This window comes from Pantherophis guttatus, chromosome 2 (genome assembly GCF_059756535.1).
Source record: "Pantherophis guttatus breed Tessera chromosome 2, ASM5975653v1, whole genome shotgun sequence".
NCBI lineage: Eukaryota > Metazoa > Chordata > Lepidosauria > Squamata > Colubridae > Pantherophis > Pantherophis guttatus.
Genome location: NC_142064.1, coordinates 245909318 through 245923245, shown reverse-complemented (window position 1 = coordinate 245923245; position 13928 = coordinate 245909318). Strand labels below are relative to the sequence as shown.

The following is a 13928-nucleotide window of genomic DNA, read 5'->3' as shown; positions in this document are numbered from 1 at the left end:
CATATGTGCCTTATATTTGAGGAAGATTGGGAGCAAATTTGGCCCCTTCTGGTGCAGAAAATATGGAGCAAGGAAGAGCAGTAATAATGTTGCTTCCTATCTATAGGTACATATTGAATATGCCCCAGAGTACACCCCCAAACTTCAGATAGCTCCAAATATGCATTGGCATATCATTGCCCGGACTGGCTGATGCTGCTGGGAGTTGTGACAAAGCTATTTGGTGACTCACAATTTCTTCATATAGGATATATGCGCATTGAGTTTGCACAAAAGTGCACATTTTTATCACCCTATGGGGCAACTGTTTATCATCTATATATATATAAAAGTGAAAACCATTCACGCCATAATCACAAAATCTCCAGAACCGTAAAGCCTACAAACTTGAAATTTGCCACGTATGTTCCTCTTGGCTTCTAGGTGGTCACTAAGAAAGGATTTTTCGAAATGACCATCAGAGCGTTAGTATTTCCTATATTATTATTAACACGCTCTGATGCTAATTAGACTTTCTACTCCCCCTCCCAACCTGAAAATAACTCTGGAGAGAAGAGGATAGGATAGGGGAGGCTTCTGTGCGGCAAGGCTGAGGGAGAGAAGGGGAGAGGAGAGGCCGATCGTAACTACTGATTAATTTTCAAGCTGTAAGTGTCGATTTATCAAGCCGGATCACATAGTTTTGTAGCAGAGCACAGGTATTCAGCTAGTTTTATATATGGATAAATTGTAATCTATTTCAAGAATCATGCATAAATTTTTGTGGAATGCCAACATTCAGTTTTGGCATACTCCAATATCTGGGAAAGCATAATGAGAAGAGGGGGGAGGAAGAGAATTTTTCCCCTTAATCTTTATGATAATTGCTATGAATTGGAGACTAGGTTCAAGTTGTTCTGAAAATTAAACTTATTCATGTATGCAATTGATATCTCACATTTATATTTTTTTTAAGAATCCCAGGGCAGGCATACAATTCAATTAAGATCAGAATGAAATTTTAAAGCGATTTATATATAATTACAAGGAAATAATTCAATTAAATCTTTCAAAGTATGTATAAAACTATACATGGCTTAAAATTCTCCAACAAGGTAAAGAACTTGTGATCCATAAACCGCCTTTTCCTCATGAGAGCCCAGTGGACTTCTGCAACAACCTGGGATCATGGCACAAATATATCATAACAAAATTCTGGCTTGTAGTTTTTTTATTGTGTTTATAAATAACTCAAGGGGTTATCAACACACTTTCTTCCTCCTATTTTCCTTACAACTACCACCTTGTGAGGTGATTTGGGCCGAGAGAGAATAGCTGGCCCAAAGTCACCCAGCTGGCTTTCACGCCTGAGGCGGGACTAGAACTTATGATCTCTTGCTTTCTAGTCTGGTGACTTAACCACTAGACCAAACTGGCTCTTTCAAGATACTCTGAGCACATGGAAAATGCAAAGGCCAAATTGCATTCTTGCAGCACTTCTGGGGTGATAGTACATCAACTGCCAATTTAATTTGCCTATAACACTTTGAATTATAAAATGCAAATATTTTAATAATGCTACATATTGATAGCATCTTGCAAAAGATAAGAAAATGTTTCTTTGAATAATTCATAATGCTACCAATACATTATTTGATAGGATAACAGGACCTATATCAGGGCTATCTACCCAATCAATTTAAGATTAAGATTCTAAAAAAAACTTAAAAGTACATTCAAATTTGCTTGAAAGAGCTGAGAAAAAAGTAATTCTTGCAGAGATGGATTTAACAGCTGCCATATCTCCACCAAATTAAACTCCAGTAAATAAGCTTGAAGGAAATGTTGTGCTTATAAAGTCTCAACTATGTTTTCAAACTATGATATCTGGAAGACTGCTAACTTTTTAAGTGAACCTACCAAACTTTTCTTGTCTACTTTCTTCTTTCTAAAGTTTTCATGATTAGAGAATGCTTTAAATTGAAACATTTGGCAGAAAGAAATAAAAAAACAACAATAGCAACTTAGACGTATATACAGCCCCATAGTGCTTTATAGCACTCTCTGAGCTGTTTACAGTGTCAGCATATTGCCCCCAACAATCTGGGTCCTCATTTTACCGACCTCAGAAGATGGAAGGCTGAGTCAACCTTGACTTGGTCAGGATCAAAGTCCAGGCTATGGGTAGAATTTGCCTGGAATACTGCACTATGCCACGAGGGCCCATTCATAAATAGTTATCGGTAAAGGTAAAGGTTCCCCTCGCACATATGTGCTAGTCGTTCCTGACTCTAGTGGGCGGTGCTCATCTCTGTTTCAAAGCCGAAGAGCCAACGCTGTTGAAAAATGTCTCTGTGGTCATGTGGCCGGCATGACTAAACGCCAAAGGCGCACGGAACGCTGTTACCTTCCCACCAAAGGTGGTCCCTATTTTTCTACTTGCATTTTTTATGTGCTTTTAAACTGCTAGGTTGGCAGAAGCTAGGACAAGTTACGCGGCACTAGGGATTTGAAACACTGAATTGCCGACCATTCGATCGACAAGCTCAGTGTTTTAGCCACCGAGCCACCGCGTCCCTGCAAATAGTTATTCATAGGCATAAAATAGTTCCAAGAAAGACAATTGGACATAATATTGTTTCATAAAACAAAACATTCAGGTATAGTATTTAAAAGTATTGCTTTTTAAATTAAAAAAACAGTAGATTTAAGCAAACCAGAGTTTTTAATATATGTAGGTAGCGGGGGTGGGTTCTACTTACCTTTACTACTGGTTCACAACGGGATCGCCCCCGCGCACTTGCTTCGCTTGCGCGCCTTGCTTCTGTGCACGCGCAGATCGCTGATGATGGCATCCAGGGCGGTAGGCAGGGCCTCCTGCTGGTTTTACTACCGGTTCTTGCGAATTGATCTGAACCGGGGGCAACCCACCACTGGTAGGTAGTATAGTGATACATTCATTCAAAGTCAAATCAAAGTCAGATCAAAAATGATTTGGAAGAACTGTTTCAAAACTAGCAGGATCACCACACTTGTATTCATTAAAGAAGCCCTTATGATCCTGAGAAAAAGATGCTGCTTGAAAAATTAGCTTATTAAAGCATCTTCATCTTTTCTTCAGGTTCATGCTTGATCTGTAGCACTTCTTCCAAATCATTTTTTGAGCGTACAACAGCCAACATATCCAACAGAAGGTAGCGAGTATGCCTGCTTTTCTTTTTCATCCTGAACTAAGTAACAGGGGATCTAGTCTAGATTGAACTAGTTTGGATTTCTAAGTGCTTTCCAAAAACCGGATACATTACCCAAAATTAGGTAAAAGTTGTTTTAGTTTTGGATAGCAATACAGAAACTCATTACTCAACCACAACAAGGACATTTAAATTGACTAAAAGTGTTTTACTAATATTGTGTAAAAAGGATTTTCCATATCAGGCAGACCTAGCCATTAATCCTCGACTTACATGATCACATGATCAAAATTCAAATGCTTGGCATATTTATGACTGCAGTGTCCTGGAGTCATGTGATCAGCTTTTCCAACCTTCTGACAAGCCAAGTCAATGGGGAAGCCAGATTTACTTAACAACTGTGCTAGTAACTTAACAACCACAAAGATTCACTTGCCACAACTGTGGCAATAAAGGTCATAAAATGGGAAATGGGAAAAATGTCTCACTTAGCAACATGAATTTTGGGGGTCATGGTCGTAAGTCAAGGACTACCTTATTGATAAGTGGTTTGGGGTAATGAAGGAAAAGGTTTATGAAGCACTGCTCTACACTACGTTTTCTGTAATGGCTGGCTCTCTATTTTTGGCGTTTACCAAGGCACAATACATTTATTTCAATGGAATCATTTACAAACACACTTTTCAGTGTGAGGCCCAAAGAACAACACAGCTCATTATCTGTCCTATAACATTTTAAGTGGGGACAGGTTAAAATGAGATCTTCTAGACTACAACTTCATCAGGGGTAGCTCTTTCTAGATTTTCTATATATAATGGCTTTCAAAGGCATATATCTCTGTGCTGATTCTTTGTGACACAAAGCTGTGTCACTTCTTTAAAAAATACAACGGGGGGGGGGAATAGCCAAGCCCCTTAATTTCTTTGTTTTTATGCTAAGTACCATTTATGGCTTTTAATTTGCATTTTGCTGAATTTGATTTCTGTGTTTTCTTCATGTCCCACAATTACAAACAAATATACAGAGTTTGCCCCTCCAAACAACAAAAAAACTTCAACAGATGCTTTTAGAATCAGTATGCCAAACAAAGAATATAAACAAGCAAAGTAATAGAGTGATACATACATACACATCTTTTGATTCAAGAGTTCCTTGCCAATGCTGATCCAATGCTGTCTGGACTCTCCAAAGAAAAAACACCTGAAAAACTCAATTGGCCCATTCTTTCTAAAGTGGTTCTCACCACAAGACAAATGTAACAATAGGTCAGAAAAAAAATATTTACATATATATATATATATATATATATATATATATATATATATATATATATAAAAACTACCATCCTATGGCATTGGGTGGCAATTTGGCATGACTGTTAGCACAGAACCAGAATCATGTACTTCTATCTGAAATACTGTTGTTGTAAGGTGACCAACTTTTTTACAATGAGAAGGAGGACACAAATTAATTGAAGAAAAAAAATATCATAAATAAAAGAAACATTTTATTCATTGCAACAATAATACAGAATAGTAAACAAAGCCACTTGCGCATGGCGCACTCTCTCAAAACAATTCTGCACACGCATCTCATAATCACGTCTCACCGCACTGTACTGAGCCTTGACGAATCGTCATGTCAAATACAAATACGTCACGTCACACACAATGGATCGGATTGGCATCGATCGAATACGGAGATTTACAGATTAGTCTTCAAAGATCGAAAAGGAGGACATGTAGGAGGACACTTTTTGAGAGGGGACAGAACTTACAAAAGAAGGCCTGTCCTCCCTAAAGGAAGACGATTGGTCACCTTAATTGTTGTCCAGTAGTAGGATGATTACGTGATTTAAAAAAAAAAATTAAATGGCATGTTTGGGTTTTTTTTTTGTTATTTTGTTTTTGCTTAACATCCAGATTTTTTTCATGTAACTTCTACTTTTTTTAAGTCTCTCCAAATTTAATCAGCAAAATGGAAGTGCACCTCAAGGTGGACAGTCAGGTAGACATCGAAAAAAAGGGCTTTCTTCAAGAAGGACGGATGCAGTGGTCCTTCTCCCTAGGGATCAGTAGATCCCAAAGCATAAAAATATTGGCATGATCTTATGTGGTGAGAAATAGATCCCCAGAAAGATCCGAGGACAGAAAGGCGGAGGGAGGGCATTTCAGAAAATCAAAATAGCAGCACCTTCCATGCAATCAAAGCCCGTCAGACACACGATGCGGGTGAAAAAGAGGGGGTCTTTGCTTGCAGGATTGTGGGTAGAACAATAGAGTTGGAAGGGACCTTTATTTTATTTATTTTATTTTATTATTCCTATTTCTATGCCGCCCACTCTCCGAGGACTCTGGGCGGCTTACACCAAAGACAGTATACTAAATAGCATATTGCCCCCAGCAATCTGGGTCCTCATTTTACCCACCTGGGAAGGATGGAAGGCTGAGTCAACCTTGAGCAGGTGAGATTTGATCCGCTGATCTGCTGAACTAGCAGTCAGCTGAAGTAGCTGCAGTACTGCACCCTAACCACTGCGCCACCTCGGCTCTTGGAGGTCTTCTAGTTCAACCCCCTCCCAATGGCAAGAAGATCCTATATAGTATACCATTCCGGACTTCTTCTTTTTTTTAAATTTGATTTATATGCCGCCCTTCTCCGGAGACTCAGGGCGGCTTACAATGCGCTAAGCAATAGCCTTCATTCTTTTTTATATTTTATACAAAGTCAGCTTATTGCCCCCACAAACTGGGTCCTCATTTCACCTACCTTAGAAAGGATGGAAGGCTGAGTCAACCTTGAGCCTGGTGAGATTCGAACTTACTAACTGCAGACAGCTGGAGTTAAATTACAATGCATTAGTCTGCTGAGCTATCCAGGCTCCTCCTTGCCTTTCTTGACATTGGGTGATAACAGAGGGGAAATAAAAAGAATTGCACCCCCTGCTTAAAAACCTCAGCAGAAGTACTAAGACTGTATTACTATTATTCTTCTCTTCCTTACGAGTATCTATCTCTTCCCACTTATGACTATAACCATGTTGCTTGTACCTTTCAATTTATATTGTTTTTATTTGTTTCCTAGTACAATTCGATAGTTTATTAGTAACCTTGAGTATCACTAAGTGTTGTATCTTTTTACTCTCGATGAATGTATTTTATTCTCCTTATGTACACTGAGAGCATAGACACCGAAGACAAATTCCTTGTGTGTCCAATCACACTTGGCCAATACAAAATTCAATTCTATTCTATTCTATATTCTAAATCAGAAGAACTTGTTTTTTTAGGAAGGGAGCAGACACAGACCGCCCCACCCACTTAGGTTTTGGCTCCGCCCACCTCGCGTTCTGGCCCCTCCCGCCGCTCTTTGAAGAGTTTCCGGAACTTTTTGCAGAAGTGCCTGGCTCTGTCCCCCGTCCCCCCCCCCCCCCCACACACACACACGCTTCTTGCATTGCTTTCCTGACACGGCACCTGTGTCTGAAGCCACCGGAGGGAAAACCATTTGCAAAACGGACTGGATAAACTGGTGAGAAAGCAAGAGCCGGTCGTGCCGGGAGAAACGTCTGAGTACATTGATCGTGCCTACCTTTTTACTGTTGCTTTTAGCTCCTGGGCTGATGGCCAAGTTAGGAGAGCCGGGAGACTTTGGGCCGAAGGTAACCGGAAGTCGCTGTTATAACTAGCAAAAAAAAAAAAAAAAAGCTTCTGTGACGTAACGAAGGAAAAGTTTGTTCTGGGTTCTCGCTGCAAGCTGCTGGACGGATCAAAGAGGCAAAGCGTTTTGCAGCGCTCCCAAAGACCGGTGCCCCGGAGAACGCTGCGAGGCAGCAGCTCCACGCTTTCTATGGGACTCAGACCCCACTACAATTCAGAAGGTTTCGTTTCTGAACTAGGACCGGGTTTATTCGGCTTTTCTGGCCTTCAAATCATGCTTCAAGGCATTTTTTTTTCCTTAAGATCAGATGCTTAAGGAATGTCGTTTGAAATCCCTTTATAATGATTTCTATAAATATTCAGCCTTAAATGTTTATACATAAAAGCACTGGGGTAAGATTCATCCCACGTGCATTGGTGCTTTTCTGAGTTTGACAGTGAGAAAACAAACTTTATCCTTTTTTTTTTTATTACTATTTTTTTGTAACATCTCCCTCTCTATTTCAGTCCTAGGTCAGATCGAATGTAAAATACCCCTCGGTTCAGTTGGCTTGGCTGTTTGAGAAGTTCTTTCTTAGGCAATATAACGTTGGTTTTAAGACAAGGCAAATCCAGTCTGTTTCTGAAACTTGGTTTTGAACAAAAGGTCTCTTGGTTTTAGGGAGATAGTTGTGTTTTTATTTTTTCAAATACCCTAAAAGGACAACCAAAGAACATTTATGATCACAGCAAGTCTATTTGGGGGACAAAAAAACCCCGAGTTAGGACACAGTCCACTAAACACAATCTTCTCTGCAAGAATATATGATGATCTCTTAATAAAACCCAGTGGCTGAAATCTTTAAACTGCAGATGCCAATGTTAAAGCCAATGAGGTTTATCTGAGATACGATTATTGCTAATTGAAATCTGGATAGCGGATGAAACTCATATGCTTTTAGGACCTTATGCCAGCCCTCAGTTGGATGTAGCTCATAAATCTTTCAGAAAATCATATCCAGGAAGTTGCTAATAACAGAAACTTCAAGATATGTTTTGTTGTAGTAAGGAAGAAGGACTCTAAACATCTTTAGGTCTTTCATGTAACTGATCTGATTATCTCTCCATCAGAATATATTCCTTGTTAAAAAAAAATCCACATTAAAAAGCCATTTCCTTTTTAAAATAGTGTATCTAAAAGATAATGCTTTGAAAGTTTGGTACCAAAAGACACAGTTATATTAAAACAATAAAAGGGTTACATCAGGGAATTTCAGATATAAAAAGTCTACAGTGAGAACATTTGCCCAATCAAGAATGGCATTATGGAAATTGCTTGAGGAATTTACATTAACAGTTATGTACTAAAGGGGAAGTTGTGTTCAAAAGCTCCATATGTTAGGGAAAGTTGTGAATGAAAACAGATGCAGATTTTTCAGGGGTTGTTTTTTTTTTAAACAAAGTCATAGATTGGAATGTTTCTCCACTGGTGTAGATTATGAAACAGAAAAAAAAAAATTGTATCAATTTGCACCTCTACCTGTTATTGTGATTCCCCCCCCCAAATCAAACAATAATATACCAGCCCTTCAGCTTTCTGTTATTACTATTTCAAGAGCCAAAGTAAAAAACTGAAGTAAAACCAGAGAATATGAAAGCTGCCACGGATGCAGCTTTCTGCAAATCCTTTGCCTTAGGCATTAGTCATCAGCCCATTAATCCATTTAGTGCAGTAATGTTAATGGCTCTCTTGGTAGCACTTCTGTAGGGTGTGAAATGAAGCTCTCTCTTGGCTGAGGGTGGTGTTTTTGGAATACAGAAAGAGAAGAGCAGAAAAGAAAAGCTATGAAGGCCATAAAGAATGTTAAAAGTTACCCGTACTTATGGTAGTTACTGATCGTTCAATGAATATTGGTGCATTCTGGACTCCCAAAATGGGAGGTTCTCATTGCATGTGGGCAAAAGTCTCTTGACCATTTACAGATAGTCCTCACCTTATAACCACAATTGAGCCAAAAATTTCTGTTGCTAAATGAGACCGCTGTTAAGTGTGTTTTGTCCCATTTTACAGCTTTTCCTGCCACAGTTGTTAAGTGAATCACTGCAGTTGTTAAGTTAGCAAAACAGTTGTTAAGTGAGTCTGGCGTCCCCATTGGTTTTGCCTGTCAAAAGGTCATAAAAGGAGATCACAAGACCCTGGGACACTGCAATCGTCATAAATATGTACCAATTGGCAAGCATCAGAGTTTCAATAACATGATGTTGCAATGGTTATAAGTGTGAAAAAAAGGTCACAAGTCACTTTTTTCAAAGCTTGTTGTAACTTCGAATGGTCACTAAATGAATGGTTGTAAATCAAGAACTACCTGTACTTTCAAATAATCCCACTAAAACGGGTGGGCAACTGTGTGGCCCTTTTACAACCTGTGGACTTCAACTCCCAGAATTCCTGAGACAGCTTGGCTGGAAAACTCCCAGGAATTCTGGGAGCTGAAGTCCACAGGTTGTAAAAGGGCCACAGTTGCCCATCCCTACACTAAAAATATCCAGCATGAATGATCTGAGTTTCTTTAAAAAAAACAAAAAACATCCAGGTTCAAGTCCTGAATTTTTGAAAAGCACCAGGATTTTTTGTTTTTTTCAGAAAAGCATGTGAACACATTTATAAAATGAGTGCAGAAACAATGGTCCAAACATTAAACAAGAATAACTTCATAACAGAGAGCCAATTTAATGTAGTGGTTAAGACGTCTGTCTAGAAACTGGGAGACCGTGAATTCCAGTCCCATTTTGGGCACAAAATCAGCAGGGTGACCTTGGGCTAGTCACACTCTCTCAGCCCTATGATGAAGTCCAGACCAAACCACTTCTGAAAAATTTGCCAGGAAATTTGCAAGAGTCAAAAACTGACTTGAAGGCGTGCACGCACTGGTATACAACTTCATAACAAGGATTAAGCAAATGAAAAAGTCAAATTTGAGGTTTTTAATTTCGTTGTATGAGGTGCAATGCCAATAAAGTAAACTAAACTAAACTAAGGTAGGCTTTAACCAAAGTATGAGTACAATTAATTTACATATCTATTTATAAATGTATATTTTGTCCAGAAACCTATTTTGCCATCCTGTTGTTTATAAAAGTACTCTTTAAGATTATCACTTTTGTGGAAACATAATTGTTGGTAAAAGAAATGCTTCAAATCCATTTGAACATTTGGCATCAAATGTGGAAGAAAAAGCCTTGCAGGCAATGGTAGAATTCAATTTTTTTTTACTACTGGTTCTGTGGGCGTGGCTTGGTGGGCATAGTGTGGCTTGGTGGGCGTGGCAGGGGAAGGATACTGCAAAATCTCCATTCCCACCCCACTCCAGGGGAAGTATACTGCAGAATCCCCATTCCCTCCCCTTTTCTGGGGCCAGAGGTGGTATTTGCCAGTTCTCCAAACTACTAAAAATTTCCGCTACCGGTTCTCCAGAACCTGCTGAATAGCACCCCGGCTTGCAGGATCCACAAGTCCTTCTTTTCCAGGTTTTCAGTCCAGGGAGGTCCATCCTTGGTAACTTTAAGACCTGTGAACTTCAACTCCCAAAATTCCCCAGCCAGCCATTCTGGACTTGATGCCCACAGATCTTAAAGTTGCCAAAGGGGTGGATACCTCTGCTTCAGACCAACTGGAGACTGAACACTCCACCTTTCCCACTGCTATTTTGAAGAAGAACAGATGTTACAAGGAGTTATAAGACAACTGAGATCAGTATGTCTGGGTGTAGCTTGACGTTCAGGAAGATTCTGGAACAAGTCAGTGCCTATGATTCAGGAGCTACTAAATAGCCATCAAAAACAGCCCTCGATATCTTCCCAGACGGTCAAGCTATCAAAGGGTGGCTAAGCTCTCATAATTAACCGAGGTGGTGATAATTAAAAAACTGTCAAGAGTAAAAGAATCCCCATAAAACCTGGAAGATTTATAGAAAGGAAGCCTAGAACTATATAGAAGTAGAAACAATGCTCTAGTAAAACATGGAAGATGCCAGAATAAAGTGTAGAGTAATAAGGCATAGAAATACATAACTTCAGACATTTTTTTAAAGTCGTAAGTAGAAGAAAACACAGAGAAGAAGGCTAGACATATGTGGAAATAAAAAATATATCTAGAAATAGAGATAGATATCAAAATGATAGCCATAAGTCATAGAAGTACAAAGAAACCTATTTATGGAACAAGGGACACTTATTTTCTTATAAAGCATTCTCCCTTAAACCAAAGGAAGATAAAATTCTCTCTTATTTTTTTTTCTCTCTCTCTCTTCCGTGCTTTTTTAACTTATTTTCCAATCTGGTACTCTCTAGTGATGTTGTAGTGATGATTATGCTGGCTAGGAATTATCACATTTAGCCACAGGAAAATGATTGCAAATGTTGTGCGCTGCCTACAGCTGTAATGGCAACCAACAGGTGTGTTTTTAAAAGAGGACTGGACAAGCTATCGGAAACTACTAGCTTGACAGCTAGCTCCTGAATCATAGGAAGCATGCCTGAATCCTGTTTCATGGAAATGACAGTGCAAGTGACATTCATGTAGGCTTGTGAGTTTCACAAATGCATCCAGTTGGCCACTGTATGGTACAGAATGCAGAACAAAGCCCGTTCTGGTCTCTGAGCTCTTACATTGTTATGAGTCACATATTTAGTTACCCTCAAAAGTAAACAAAACCTACTTTGGCTTGGACATTCTTTAATTCTCTTGAGGTAAAAGGGGAACAAGAGATGGCTGAAACAGAACAATTTGCTTCTAATTTATTAAAGCTGTTACCATGGATCTGATTTAGGAAACCACAGTGAGAGATGAGCCCCATCATGACCAAAGTACCAAATGCAGAGAGAGAGAGAGGTCTGCCGTTAAAGAGCTAGAACAAAGGAAAGTAAATCTTTTTGTTGAAAAATGTGTAACTGCCTTATAGTTCTTGTCCTTGCCAGACAATTGAGCTCATTTAACTCCCTTAGAAATCAGAAAATATTGTAATTAGACAAAAGCTACATAAGACCAGCTAACTAAGGCTTTGTACTGAGGTGCCAAGCTGGCGATGTGAAGAACCTCAAGCGACTTTTGTCAAGATGCAGTGAATCTAATCACCATCACACAATAGCAATGACAGAAGCTAAACAATTGTGCAGAGGGTTTTCCCTCCCTTATCTGAAACAATAGGAAATAATGAGCTGTAATCTGATCTGTATTTTCTGTGGCTGTTGCAGGGCAGATGGATAGTCAGACCATGCATCCATTTTCTCTCAGCCATTCCATTGAGTCGGGTATGGAAATTAAGGGAGAAGTTGCTGAGTTTGTAAAATTAACAAATGTCTTTCCGTACAGTCCTTGAACTTCTGCAAAGAACGCTCACAGAATTGTCCCACAACAGACTTTCAAAGTAAGCCTGAACATCCGGTTCCTTTCAAAATGTAGCCCTCTAATTCACATGTCGGAATCATATCATACTTACTTTCTTTTTTTTATTTTTATTAATATAAATAAAAAAGAGCAACATATTCAAAATCCATATAGACAGTGTGTTAATACTAATCAAAATTAATCAAAGTTAATAAGTTACGATAATCATATCATACTTTCTGACAGGATGAATATATTCTACCTATAGACACGCTAACATGATAGACCAAATGAGAGCCACTTAGTGATCAAAGTACCAGTAAATCTCTTCATAAATTTTGTGCAGGTTACATCTGCAATTTCAAATAGAGGCTGAAAGGAGAATATAATAAAGAAAATGATCAAATGATTCTGAAAAGAACAAATTTACTCATTTGTACTCTGAGAAACATCTACTCTGAGGTGCTCTTGCCTAAGCTCTATGGATGGCAACCAGAGGTGGGTTTCAGCAGGTTCTGACCAGTTCTGGAGAACCAGTAGCAGAAATTTTGAGTAATTCAGAGAACCGGTAATAAAATTTCTGACTGGCCCCGCCCCCATCTATTCTCTACCTCTCAAGTCCCAGCTGATTGGGAGGAAATGGGGATTTTGCAGTAACCTTCCCCTGGAGTGGGGAGGGAATGGAGATTTTACAGTATCCTTCCCGTGCCACACCCACCAAGCCATACCACGCCCACAGAACCGGTAGTAAAAAAAATTGAAAATTGTTACCACTGGTGGCAACAGAAGGAACTCAAAAAAAAATCAAGACGGATCATTCCATTAAACGTTAAAAGGGGGGTGGGGCTTCAATGGTCACAATCACTCTTTTCACCTTTTTTCACCACTTCCAGGAGAGCAAGTGGACCTTCCTTGGCAGGAAGAACCGTGAGAACAATGGACATTTTTCCAAAGTAATCCAAATCCACCCGTTTAGGGGGCACCAAATTAAGAAAATGTCAATTTTGGAATAATGTCTCGATTCAAAATTTTGGCTTTTTTTTTTTTTTTACAGTTGCTACTTTTTGTCAGTCCCCAACCATCAATTGGTTCTTCTGATCATCTACAGAAGAAGAAACCACTCACTTGTGTTCATAATGCCATGTGGTTCTTCAAATTAGTTAAAATGGCTATAGAATTTGTAAGCATCTGTTCACAATTTAACCATTTCAAAGGAGAGATTTGTTTAGATATGAATGGTTCTGTCTCTATCCCATTTTACCACCAGGTCAAAGTAAAACTCCATCTTCCCTGCATTCTCACAATAGCTCTACGGAGTTAATTGGAAACATAATTGGGTCAAGGCATGGGAGAATGTACAATTGAATACAAATCCCCATAGCTGTAGCCTGATGTTGGAGGCAACCCATGGCCCGAAGCGATCTAGCCCTTCGCTTCCTTATTCTTCCTTTTTCTTTTACAGCTCACAAAGCCCCTTCCAACCATAATGGCCAAAAAAAACCCCAAAACCCTGCAGTATGGTTTCCCATCATTTTAAAATAATGAACACATGAAATTTGAAGTGTGAATGTTACAAAAGGATTAACAATAGACGTCTCTGAGCCTTCAGATAGCAGAAATGTTCATCACGTTAGCAACCAGGTCTACATTTTTTTAGGGCTTCTTGGAAATTTAATTATTATAATACGGGGGTGAAATGGTCCTGGTTCGGACCGGTTCGGCCGATCCGGTAGC

The 13928-nt window shown here is 39.2% G+C and overlaps 1 protein-coding gene across 2 annotated transcripts in view; it reads right to left on the bottom strand.

The window, feature by feature from the left end:
- Positions 1-13928, bottom strand: part of FHIT (fragile histidine triad diadenosine triphosphatase) — a 1529913-nt gene that overhangs the window by 1022084 nt on the left and 493901 nt on the right. The window contains exon 4 of one of the 2 annotated variants that reach the window (XM_060684216.2): positions 6762-6854. The gene's annotated coding sequence lies outside the window, so the exon portion shown is untranslated. Of the gene's footprint in view, positions 1-6761; positions 7266-13928 lie in introns of those variants that run through there. The other variant, XM_087883753.1, reaches the window with a different exon arrangement.